Source organism: Coenobita brevimanus, chromosome 64, assembly GCF_032717465.1.
Source record: "Coenobita brevimanus isolate Jiangsu-jjx chromosome 64, ASM3271746v2, whole genome shotgun sequence".
NCBI classification, from domain to species: domain Eukaryota; kingdom Metazoa; phylum Arthropoda; class Malacostraca; order Decapoda; family Coenobitidae; genus Coenobita; species Coenobita brevimanus.
In genome coordinates, this window is record NC_137017.1 from 9,583,003 (window position 1) to 9,597,066 (window position 14,064).

Sequence of the window (14,064 nt, forward strand, 5' to 3'; positions counted from 1 at the left end):
CACATTCTCTGTTATGCTGTTGATATTATTATAACGTAGATGTAGTTTGCAGAAAGTAATGTGCCAGATGTGCAGAAATAAACTGTTAAGGAGGAGGAGGAGGAGTTTCTACGAACTTCCTAATACCAAGTTAATACAGTCTTTCCTAGCTCATTGTTGGAGTTCATTTGTCATTCTATATTTTCCATGAATTTGTAAGTGTCTTTTTTCCGCAATATTTCAATACTTCATAACTTTTTACTTTTTGTTATGAACCAGTATTAACCGCAGTGGCAAAAGTATAATATGGAAGGACTTCATTTTATACGGGAAAGTGTTTGGTGTACTTTATATCCCTTCACTACAAAAGGTCATCGCTAAGCTGAATGAATTACCAGGCAAAAGAAAAATTGGTGGTTCTTCTAGAAATCACTGATATATAAATGATTTGAGACCAAGTAGCGCCTAATGTTCTTGAAGGATTTAAAATAACTCGTTCGAGGTTTGAGTATAGGGGAGAGAGAGAGAGAGAGAGAGAGAGAGAGAGAGAAAGGACATGAGAACAGTGAATGTGAAAATACAGACAGAAAATGAAAGGGATGTCAAGAAAGAAAAGAAAAAGACCGTGAGAGATAGTGGGAGGGAGAGAGGGAGCGTGGCAGACAAAAGGTGAGACTCCTTTAGTGGATTAATCATTGATCCTTCAACATTGATCCCTGGTAGTGGCTGGCGGCCCTCAGTGATCATACCGCGATTACCTGATTAACCCCAGCCAGCCACAGGAAGAGGGAAGAGCTGGAGGAGGAGGAGGAGGAGGAGAAATGGCAGGGGCAGTAGGAGAAGGAGGAGGGAGGTCAATGGATAGGCAACAAGGGAAGAAAAATGAGGAATGGGAAGGAAAGAAGAGGAAATGGGGGGAAGGAGCAGAGCGGAAAGAATAAGAAAATGGGGAAATCTAAAGCAGGAAAAAAGAAAAGAAGACAGACTGGAAAGGGAAGAGACGGGGAACGAACAGATGTAATGGGACCTCAGAGTACATCATCATCATCAACAACAGCAGCTTGAGACAGTCCACCGCAGGACGAAGGTCTCTCCCATTTTTTTTTTTTCCCCTGTTGATTGTCAGCCAGTTTCATTCAGTCACAACAAATCTTAATATTTCATCTATGTTGTTCTATTTAGTTTCTTCCTCATAGAGTACTCCCTTTCAGGGTTGTCACTTATTTACCCTGGTGGGTCATCAGTTACTGTATTTGTTCTGCGAAACATCAGATCAGTCTACATCCATTTATACTTTTTAACTGTTGTGATGACACACTTCATACTTTCCTCTGTTCCTTTATTCAAAGTACAAAGGAAGACAAACGGCAACAGACTTCTTGGTAATTTCGACGTTATTTGTTGCTTTACAGACTACAGCAATGACAAAATCATGTTCTCTGAATTCAGGAAACGATAGCAAAGCATGATAGCTCCTCCCACCTGCTTTACCCTCCAGCTGAATTCATAATATAATGTCCGGCTGGGTTGAGGAAAACACCATAGTCTCTGAAAATGTAAAACTTCATTTAATCGTTTCTTATATTGGCACATCCGGCCAACATCCAATCACCGTTCAATCAAGCCATCAATAAATTTAAATATATCATTTCTCTGGCCAGCATCCAGTCACCGTTCATGCAAGCTCTCAAAATTGGAAATATACGGTCTTTTCTCCTGCCATCAGCCAATCATCCTCCGTTCAAACCTTCATATGTATAAAGTATAAGGTATTTTATTCATCGCTTCACCTTCCGTGCCATCATGCCATCAATCCCTTTATCCTCATAGTCGTACTTTCCGCCGCCCCTCTCCGGCTCGCGTCTCCCGGTAACGCCTGAACCCGGTAATCACCCCTCACAAGCGCAATGCATAATCGTAAATTATAACTAATGCTTCAAGATTTTAACCTCCCCTCCCACCACCCCTTCTTCCCCAACCCCCATCATCCTCTCACTTTTTCACTCCCTCTCTCTGCATTTCCTCCCCTCAACCTTAACCCCTCTTCCTCTTTCTTCCCTCTCCTCCCCCTTCTTCCCCTTTCTCCAGTCTTATCTGCGTCTCCTTTCTTTTCCCCTTTCCCCCCTTGTCTTCTCCTCCGATTCATTCAAATTGGCTCTGTCTTCCACACCCCCTCTTTCCTTCTCTTGCTTTCACTCCTCCTTTCTCCGCTTTCCCTCTTCTTTCCCCTTCTTTCCCTTACTCCTTCTCCTTCCTCTTTCCCTCCTCTTTCTTCCTTAACTCCTCTCGCTTTCCATCATCATCTCCCTCTCTCCTCCCCCTCTTCTTCCTCCATCTTCCTCCCGTCCTCCTCCTTCTCCACCCCGTCTCGAATAGCGCGGTAATCCCTAATCCATCTAGCGTGATTTGGGAGGGGGAGGGAGGTGAAGGATGGGAGGGAGGGAGAGAGAGAGAGAGAGAGAGAGAGAGAGAGAGAGAGAGAGAGAGAGAGAGAGAATGTATCGCTGATGGGAATTTCGATATAAATGGACCTAATACAATCGAAAACTATTTTAACTGACGCTAGCCTAGTGTAAACCTAAAAACAACCTGAGTCTACTGATAATTTAACATTCAGTGATCTGACCATAACTTCGTCTCTCTTTCCCCTTCCTTTCCTTCCTCCTCCTTCCTCCTACCATCCTGTCTCTTCTCTTTTATCACTAACTGCCCGCCATCGCTGATCAACATAAAACCTAAAAGACCCTAGTTTAGCCCCCCACTAGAGGTAAATGCTACAGGAAACGAGGGTGAGGGGAGACTGGGAGGAGCAAGTGCCTCTGTGGTAGCTATAGGGAAGAGGGCTATAGTGAGGGGGATTATAAGGGGGGATGCAACAGTCTATTGATAGGGGATGCAACTGAGAGGGGCGTGGGGACTAAAGGAATGGTGTCTAGAGAAAGGAGGTTTTTGGTATGGCTAAAAAAAGTACTTATAGGGAGGGATTTGTAGGTTATAGAGAGGAGGGTATAGGAAAAGTGCTATAGGGAAGGGTGTGAGGGGTTACAGGGAGAGGCTATAGAAAGGGGGCCTACGTCCGGAACTACGGAAAAAGAGGTATAGGGAGGGAGGAACAGAAGGGAGGGGGCTTCGGAAAGAGCTATATGGAGGGGTGTTGTAGGAAGGGGAGGAATTATAGGGGGGGTCTGTAGGGGGAAGGGCTTTGTAAGAAGCTATCACTGGGAGGGAATGTGCAGGTCAGGGCGAGACAGGAGGTAGATCAAAGGCTAGACAGTTTGTTAGACAGGAGAGTCAGGGATTATACTGAATCCCGGTATCTTTCTGCCTTCTGGGTTCATATATACCTTTCGGTCTGTCTGTCTGTCCATTTACCTACAGATCCGTCAATCAATACATCTATTTATCTCTCTATCCATCTACCTGTTCGTGCCTCTCCATTTACGTGCTACCTGTTCATGTTGTACGAATAATTCTAATATTATTCAGTAAAGCAAATGGTCTTCTAACATACTTTGCGAATTCCAGGCATTTCGTAAAAATTTAGCAAATATAGTTTCCCCCCCCTTCTCTCTCTCTCTCTCTCTCTCTCTCCTATTAACTCCCCTCACCCCTCCAGTTCAACCCCCTCCCCCAACACCCTCAGTGCTCGCTCCAATGTGGTAATTGCCGCGAAAACAAGGGATTAAACCCCCACCCCCGTTAAAAAAGAAAAAAAATAGCAAAAAAAAAATGATGAAAAGAAACCGAAAAATAAAAGATAACAGAAAGAAAACGCCTCCACAACCATTCCAAGGACTCGCAAGTTGTACCAGAAACAAGAAAAAAATATCTGAAAATTTTAAGTACCATGATTTATTTGAAATTTGTTCTTACTGCCTCCAGACGATTTTTTTCCGCTTAGGAAAGGTCTCTCGTATTGCAAAAATTATTATCCCCTTCAATCCGAGTGTCTTCTTTAACCCCTTCAGTACCATGACCTAGGATGACTCACTCCAGACGCCCCAAGATGACCCCACTCAGCTCAGGAGAGACCTCGCGCAGTGAAGGGGTAAATGAACGTTATCACCTAACCTCTCCCGATCGAAAAATTCCCCCAAAGCTGAATGCAATCGTCTGGTGAAAGGGAAAAGAAAAAAGGACAAACGAAAGAAAAAGAAAAATGAAAGAAAAGAAAAAATAATTAGAGTGAAGAGATGGTAAACTGAAGGAATTTGTCAGTAGGGATAATGATTATGTAGAAGCTGCTCACCGTATTGCAAGAGTTAGAAAAAAGCAACGAAGCGAGAGGATTTCGTGACGTTAAACCAAAGGAGCCTGGTACCGTACTGATCCCGTCAAAGGATGTAGTGGTGGTGGTGGTGGTGGTGGTGCCGAGAGGGAGAGAGGGAAGAATGAAGGAGGATAGAGAGAGGAGAGGGAGAGGATCAGGGGTGGGAAGAGGACAGGAAGGAGGGGAAGGGAGAGGGGGGAGGGAGGGTAGGATGGAAGAGGAGAGAGAGGGAGAAAGGAGTGGAGCGCGGGGAGGAAGGGAGAAGGAAGGGGGAGGGAGATAGAGGGGAGGAGGGAAGAGGAGAGGTGCGGAAAATGGTAGAGAAAGGATAGCGAGGGGATTAGGGCCAAAGGGATGAAAGACGGGGTAAGAGAGGGGAGAGGGAAGAGGTGAGGGGAGAGTAGAGAAAAAAGTAGAAATGAAGGAGTGAAAGAGGGGAAAGGAATGACAGGGTAGGGGGAATATTAGTGTTAAGACAAGAGAGAGAGAGAGAGAAGGCACCAAAAGGCTGTGAGTGACGTGAGGAGATGAAGGTGGGGGAGAAGAGGCTGATAACGCGAGGAGAGCATAAGAGGAGAGGCAAAGATGAAAGAGAAGGAGCGAAGGGATGGACAGGTGGTAGAATGGGCTGGACATTATGGGAGAAGGAGAGGGAGGAGGAGATGAGAGGGAGTGAGGAGGGAAGATGAGACTGAGAAGAGGAGGAACGAAGGGAGGGTGGATGGACGAACGGGCAGGGCATTATGAGGGAAGGAGGAGAAAGATGGGAAGTACAATGGATGAAAGGAGAAGGGGGGGGAGTGGACTGGAGGAACGGAGAGAGGGAGAGTGGAGGGAATTCAAGAGAAGTGGTGGGAGAATAATAAGAGAACGAAGTAAGAGAAGAGGGAGAATAAAGAAAAAGGAGTAGAATGAAGTGTGGACGAAAACAAAAAAAGTCAAACTGACAGACAGACACGTACAAAGGGAGTGATATAGACAGACAGACACAGAGACACACAAACGAATAGTGATAAAGACAAACAGACAGACAAACGGCTGGTGATATGGACAAACAATTAGAAATACAGACAGACAAACAAACATACAGTGATGCAACCAGATACACCAAGAACAGGGTGAGAAAAATTAAGATGGAGGGATGAGAATAAAAGAAAGAGGGAGAGGCTAGAAGATGGGACGGGGTGCATGAAAGCTATTGGAATGAGAGGGAAAGAGATTAAGAAGAAGGGGAGAAGCAGAAGGGGAAGGAGAAAGAGAGGGAAAGATGAAATGATAGGGAGTGGATTAAAGATGAAGGGGGAATGGAAGGATAGGGCGAGCGGTGGTATATGAATTGAATGAAAAAAAATAATAATAAGACTTCCATGCTCCAAATCTTTCACGAATCGCTATTTTCTTATCCTATCTACATTTCTTATCTCACATACATTTCTTAACAGTCCCATTTCCACAGCTGCCTTCATTTTTTGTGTGTGTGTGTGTGTGTGTGGATCTTGTCGCCTATTTCATTACGTCAGTCACCAGACGATGTAATTCAGACGAAAAAAGCTCTACCCAAAAGGATTAATGTGAAAGAAAATGTGAGTGGAGAGGAAGGTTAGGGTAGGGAACGAAAAGAGTGAAATGGGGAGAGGAAATGCATGAAAACAGGAAGAAGAGGATGAGTAAAGGAAAAATAGGAACAGTGAAAAAAGAGGGAAGGAAAACAGTTAGGTAAATGACGAGAAAGAGGAGGCAAGTTGGAGAGCAATGAGAGGGTGGAAGGAGAGGGAAGAAGACAAAGAGAGTGGGAGCGATTTGCAGAGGGGGCAGAAAGGAGAGCAGTCACGACCACAAACGAGGCAGGGGGAGGAGTATCAGTGAAGGGGAGGAGGGGAGAGGTAGATTGAGAGGAAGGGAAAGGCGGGAGGGGGTTAGTGGAAGTCAACGAGGACAGAGGATATCAGTGAGGGGGATAGGCGTGCCCCCTCCATCCCCCCCTCCCCCTAGTGTCTTTAATGTGATGAACACTGGAAATGGGGGACAGGGGTTAAGAAGGCCGGCTTACCTGCCAGGCTGGAGAAATGTGGGGGAGGGGCTGAAGAGGTGCAACAGAGGAGGAGGAGGAAAAACTTGGTGTGGGAGAGAGGGAAAGAAGAGGCAGGTAGAGGAAGTGTGAGAGGGGAAGAAGGAGTGGAAGTGGAAGAAGCTTCTGGGAGAAAGGATATGTGTAGAAGAAAAAAGAGAAGTGTACAAGGTAAGACGGGGAGTTGGAGAGGAAAGAATAATTTAAAGATGTGTAGAAAACTATCTTGATTGGGAGGTTGAGAGGAAAGAATAATTGCAGGGAGATGTGTAGAAGCTGACTTGTTTATCAAATAAGTAAGTACAATTCACGGTATTCCATACATTTATCAACAGTCTGCTCTTCTCCACTAAGCGATATTTAGAATGAGGAAGAAAAAGGGAAAGCGAGGTATAGGCGCGGAGTTAGAAGAGGGGGCACGGGCGAGGTAGAAGGAGGGAAAAGTGTGAGAGAGAAGGCGTCAGCTTCCATCAGAGCGGGTCACAATGGGAGGGTGATCCTGGCTCCTCCACCTTGTAATCTGCCACGCCTTACACCAGCTAATACAACATCCCCTAACATTCTCCCTTAATTATTATCGGAGGGGGGCACGCCAAACCAGTCTGTATAACGAGGGAGGAGCAGGGGTCGGAGGGGGGTTGGATGGGTGGTCAGGAGAAAGGTTCAGGAGGGGTAAGGTTGGGGGTGGTAGGTGGTTAGCGGGGAAGGAAAGCGGAAATGGTGAATGGTTAGGAAGGAGGTCTGGGGGGTTAGGAGGGATCAGAAGGAAGCATAGGAGGTGTAAGAGAAGGGGTTACAAGTTAGGAAGAGGTTAAGAGAGGGTTAGAAGGAGGATAAGGTGGAACGTTGGGAAGGTTAGAAAGGGGCTGAGAAAGGGGTTAGGAGGGGGTTAGGCACTGAGAAGAGCATAGAGGGGTGTGATAGGTGGTTACGGGGTGGTTTATGCTGCCCCTCGCACACCAGGCTATTGATCACCCAGTTTTATGGTCATCCCGGCTTTTTCCCCCTGGCTGAGGCCTTCACGCGGTTTAACTATCCTGAGGTTCTTTTTAATCGCATTTTTCCCTCTCGAGCGATTTTCCTATCAGGTAGACTTAGTGTGATCTTTAGCGCGTTCTTTTACTTTTTCAGTCGCGATTTTCTTTGCCTCTTCACAGAAAGGGGCCTCATCTGAACTGAATTTATTTGTTTGGTGGAAGAATACAGAATAACACGTCTTTGTACTGACGAGATTAGACCAATACTACCACATCACTATGCTTTTCGGTTTTGTCTCTTCTGTAGCCCATTTAGTTATGATTACTGTGCATCAATAAAATTTTCATTTCAGTCTATAGCCGTGAGGTTTTGCCCTGTCACAGCGGACAATCACCTATCAATGTATAAAGCGCTTTGCAGTTTTACTTCTTTCTCTTTCCATTTATTAATATTTTTTCTTTCTTGATTAAATATATATCCCTGTCATCATAACTTTCCTTACAGATTTATATGTCACATAATTTCATCGTATTTCTCCACATTCTTGCCATTCATTCATATACTCATCACCACACTAACCTTCTCCCTATCCAACGTGTCTATCGGCCTAATATTACTGCCTATATCCACACCTCTTCCTGCCTGCTTGCCTGACCCTTCCTTGTCTGCTCTTCTGCGCTCCTGTCTGCCTGGCTTCACACCTCCCTATCGACCTGCAGACCCCTTAATGGTGCTGCCTTCCTCATTCCTGTCTGCTGCCGCTAGTTGTGCCTCATCTGTCTTCTTCGAGGTATTTTATCTCACTTTTCGGTGTGAGCCATCATCATCATCATCATCATCATCATCATCATCATCATCATCACCATCATCATCATCACCATCATCATCATCATCATCATTATCACCATATTCCACTGCGTCCCTATTGCACTCTCTCTCTCTCTCTCTCTCTCTCTCTCTCTCTCTCTCTCATCAATTATATAACTAACTTAAAGATACAAATACTTGCTTTGTTACATTTACTTCACGTCAAAGATATTTATGAAAAACTATTCTTGTACAATTTCATTCAGTATCCAAATAATTGCTATGTCTATTTTCATGTCACCACAGTAAGTTGTTAAAGAGAATGTAGTGTATTATTTTTTTCAGTAACGAAATAATTGCTACATACAATTAAGCCCTCTTGCATTAGCCCCGAGCCATTATAATAATCTGTGTATAATTCTTAATGGCCTTAGGTTATCTGTGTGACTGCCTTAGTGCACTAGCCTTGATGAAAAGATAATTACAAGAGCCAACCCTTCTGTACCAAAGCAACTGCGTCTATTCTGACCTTGTCTTGTTACCTTTAAACCTTACAGTCCTTTGCTCTTTCACTAAAATCACAAGACAGCTCCACCAAATATACCAGCCACGATTCTCTCTCTCTCTCTCTCTCTCTCTCTCTCTCTCTCAACCACCGAATATAACTCGTCCACTGCCGTCCACAACACCTCTATTTTCTGCACTTCAAGCGGAGATATATGGCATTCTTTCCTTCCGTAAGCAAATATTTATGACTCTCGCTCTGAAAACAAGAGAGAGAGAGAGAGAGAGAGAGAGAGAGGGAGGGGAGGGAGAATGAGGAAGCGGGAGACTACTGCTGATGACAAGGTAAATTTTAGTGATGAGAAAGAAGAAGGCATGCTGTCAAGTATTCAAAAAAAAAAAAAAAATAGTATTACTGACGTTCTTAGTGACGCATTGGTATGAGGGGAGAATGGGAGAGAGACAAAGGGGAGAGAAGAACAAGAAACAGGAAGAAAATATGAGGAAAACTTCAAGGGAGACAGGGGGGGGGGGGAAGAGAAGGGCGAAGGGAAACAGTAGACAGACAGAAAGACTGGTAGACAGGAAGGGTGGGGGAGACTGAAGAAGAAGGAAGACGTATGATGGGTAGCAAGAGGAAGGAAGAAGGAGAGAAAGGAGGAAAGGTGGCGGCAGTAGGAGGGGTAGAAATATGGGAGGATCGAAAAGGGAATGGTCGTCAGACTGGGAGGGGAAATAGGAGAGACTGGGAGACAGGAGGAAGTGAAAGACAAGGAGGGAGGAAGGATACAGAAGGAGGAGGGAGGGAAGGGTGAGACAACAGGTGAGGGAAGGTTAGCTCTCCATCACATCCAAGGGACATTTCGTTGTGAGTTTAGGAGGCTCCTTACCACCTCATTATTTAGTGTGTGTGTGTGTGTGTGTGTGTGTGTGTGTGTGTGTGTGTGTGTGTGTGTGTGTGTGTGTGATTATAATGGGTGGGGGCGTGATTCCACAGCTCAGTACTAGTCATATACTTCCTCATCAGGTGTAGTTTATGGTACACCCTCTGATACCTGACACCTGACACCTATCCCATCTGATCCCACAATATCACCTACCACAATATTATTTTATCTTATAGGCTGTGTGTGTGTGTGTGTGTGTGTGTGTGTGTGTGTGTGTGTGTGTGTGTGTGTGTGTGTGTGTGTGTGTGTGTGTGTACTATGACTGGCTGAAGGTAAACTTGTCCTTGGCCTACAGTCTCGTAAAATAAAGGCATCAACATACTGTCCTGAGAAGCGCCGACATACACGTAAACCACGCTGAGGCAGAGAGAGAGTCTACTGTATACCATTCTTACTGTAGCTTCGAACCCATGGGAGAATCACGCCTTGGGTTACACTAATTGGCTACTCTGTCTGGTATATATGGTCCTGTATGCTCTCCCAGTATATAATCATTGTATACTGTCAAGGAATGTCTGCTTTTTACCTGGTATATCACTCATTTATAATCTCTTAGTATATCCCTTTTATATCATTACTGTATGTTTGCTTCTGATACATCACCTTGTATGATCCCTCAGCATGTCTTCTCCTATATTATCGAGGTATGTCTGCTTGATATTTTTTTTTCTACCGTATGCCGTCTATAAGAATGACACAGCATATCAGGGCAACAAAATATTATACACACGAATGACCAGAATGATACTTAGCAAGCATACCAAGACCACGAAAATATACTGAAGAAAATATGAGGGTATACCAATGCAATATTTTATGGCAGAGTGCAGGAGCAACACACCCAGATGATGCACCTCCATACAGAATGAGTATACCTGTGCAATCTTCAAGGTAAACAGGCCATTATACCATGATGACATACTGAGAAAAATACCGGGACATACCAAGGCGAATTCGGGATGCAGACGAAGACAAAATACCAGAACACCAAAGGAAATTAGCTTACTGAAAGAGCATACCAGGGGGACATACCACACAACAGTCAGACACCATATACCATAAATCTATACCAAAATAATATACTAGAATAACATACCAACCCAGCATACCAGCCAGCATACCAGAGCAGCGGTGTCATTTATTCAGATTATCTTACACTAACACCAACAGATGTGACCCGGAACAAGTAGACGGATCCTAAATTAGCTACGTATCATAGTTACCGTTAGTTATTATAATCCATCTTCAGCTATAACCCTACCACCAACAGTTCTCATTAGTTATCGCCACTTATTGTTAGTTACCGTTATTTATCACCAACAAATAGGATTAGTTATTGCCAGTTATCATTTAGTAAGAGTTATCGCAAGCTGCCGTTAGGTATTGCAGGTTTTTCAGCGTTTATTGTCATTTATAACCAGCTACCGTGAGTTATCGCCGGTTATCGTCAAATATCGCCGCTACACTGCAAATTATCGCCAGTTATCGCCCCTGCGGCACCAGTTATTACCAGTTATCGCTCCTACATTGCAGGTTATCGCCAGTTATAGCACCTATGGCACCAGTAATCGCTCCCACATTGCAGGTTATCGCCAGTTATTACTCCCACAGCACCAGTTATCACCACAGTAATGAGGCTGTGACATGCAAGGCTGGAAGGAGGTGTTATATGGAGTCACTCACGCCGTAACTGTGACTTAACGTGAGCCCTCCCACCCCATCCCTCCCACAGACATTTCATACCTTCCCTTACACACATTCTTACACCTACTCCCTTCCCACTACCTCCACACCAGCTTTTTGCTTCATTCTCCCTACTCCTGGCTTAACACAGGCGATCCCCCTCCCCTATTAATCTCCCATCTTCCTATTTCCGTAATTTTTATCCCAGAACAAAATTCTCCTCCTCTCTTCTAACTTCATTTCGGATCGGTTAACCTCTGTTTAGCTCAACCAAACCCTCTCACCTCACCTAACTCTTCACCTCAGCTAACTTCTCTTCTCAGCTAACTCCTCTTCTCCTCAGTTAGCTCTCCTTCTCAGCTAACTCCTCTTCCCTCCCCCTCCACCTCCTAAATCACTCTCCCAAGCTACCTCCCCTCACCCCTGCCAACCCCCTCGCCCCTCCTGCTATACCCCCCCCCCTCTGATGGCCAACTGAGAGACAGGAATGTGCCATCACTGTTATTGGTGGCTGACACGACTGCTACCCCCCCCCCTCACTCCCCTTCCCCTCCAAACTCATCATATTCTCCTTTCATTCCTTCCCTCGCTCTCCCTTGCCTCCCTCATTCCTTCCTATTCCCCCTCTCCCCTCGTCCTCTTCCTACTACCTTCGGCTCCTTGGTCTCTTCTCCCCAGCTTTTACCCTCTTGCCTTATTCTGTCCCCTCTCCTCTCCCTTCTTCCCTTATCTCCTTACTCTTCACCCTCCCCTTACCCTCCCGTTTCCCCTCCTCTTTCTCTTTTTTACCTCATCCCCTAATTCAGTTCTCCTCCCTATACCTCACCAACTGCCTATGACTTTTTACCCATTCTTTATTGTAAATCACCCAATCATAAGATTTTGTTTTCATTCACCGTACTTACCCTTTGCCCACCCAATTGCTAAGTGGGAAATAGCACTTCCAGGCGCCTAATCCCAGAGTTCATCCAGGGTACGCCTCCACGCCTCTTCGGGTCATTTTGTAAGTGACTTTGGAGATTTTGCTGCCCCTCTTTCTTAGCGATTTATTAACCATAGTACATTCCAATTCCCCCTCCCTCTTTTTTTGATGATGCGAACTCAATCGATATTTAAAACGTTGTAAGTTACCTACAAAGTAATGATAAGCTGTAAAAGGCAAAATGAAACACCAAAGAAGCGGTACTACAAAACCTCCTGTATCGCCTACAATACGGTAATCCATCGCAGCTCACCAACCACTTCCACCATCCTAAGCGGCTATTCCTCATGCATCCATTCTCCATGCCCCCACCGTTATCCTTCCATTTTCTTTCCCTTCTTTCTCCAATCAGCCCTTCCCTGTACACTGTTCCGCTTCATCCATTCACTTTGTTCTTGATCTTCCTCTCCTAATTCACTCTCACTCACTCCTACCATCCAAAGTGCCAACCTTCATGTATTCACCCATTTTTCTTTATCTTGTACCCTAATTTTTGGCAGTCTTTCTCCTTTTTCACAACTTCCATATGGACTATTCCACTTTATCCTTCCACCTCTCTCTTAGTTTTTGTCTCTTCATTCACTGACTAACCTCAATTCCATAATGACTTCCACTTCTCCCGCATAATATCGAATATTTTTGGTACTGGGAGTTCCTCAATATGACCGTATACTACTGTAAATCCTGTCTGTATATAATTGCCCGACGTCACATCTGAGGGGGGTGCTTCGACGATCGATCTCACAGCGATTCAGTCCGTATTTCACTTTCTATTTCAATCCTTCTACAAGAACGATCTTTCTTCTTCGCATAATACATCCTCATCCTTCAAGCGTGACTCAGATCCACTGTACCTTTACCGTCTTGTGCTGGCTACCAACAGACGGCTTTGTTTACCTCATGGGGGACCTCTAATAATAACAGGATTGACAAGGTATCCCCGGACTCTCTCTAACAACCTCCTCACCAGCATTACCTAATAACCCAGGCAGAGCAGAATGTATGTTTTTTTTATCGCAAGGAGCACTCATCGAGGAATGGAGAGGATAATGTTAGGTATTAGGTGAAGGGATAAATAGAGAGCTCTTGGATTAGGAAGCATGCAAAAGTAAAAGGTATAATCGCTGAAATTACACAAGTAGAAACGGACCAGGGCAGGTAACTTCTTTCATACCACACAGCAGATGGACAAGTAAGATAACCAAATGTCAACCTAAAATGTATACGAGTAGTACGAGGAAAAGGTAGGCAGAGAAACAGACGGAGTGAGAATATTTGTAATATCGTGGATGGGATGTAACTAGTAAATGTGGAACAAACTGAGAGAAATCTTTGTTTCATAATCCTGAAGAGGAATAATACGGTAAAGATAATGGCAATGACGGTGACGACAATGACGATGATGACAATGACAGGGAAGATTATCTTGATTGCAAAGACAACACCGACGGTAGATAAACTAAACACAGATGTACAACAGTCCCACGTTTTGCAGTGTGACTGACACTTGGAAAACAAGAATACAGTAATCGTAATGAAACTTAGCTATAAAGACTACTTAGAGAACATATGGAGAATGGTGGAACACCTAAAAGAGATTAAAGAAAGAAGATGACAGAACGGGAAGAGGAAACCAGAGCATGAAGACGAATGAATCAGAGAAATATATGAGGGAAGGCCGATGGGAATGGCGTGAGGAAGGGAGTGGTAATGAGCTGTGATACAGCTGGGAGGTGATTTTTTCTCGGCTGCCGCGGATGATCTCCAGGACTAGGTGTCAGGCAGTGAATTAACAGAGCGACAAACAGAAACTCACTCACATACGTAGGTAGATCGAATATATATA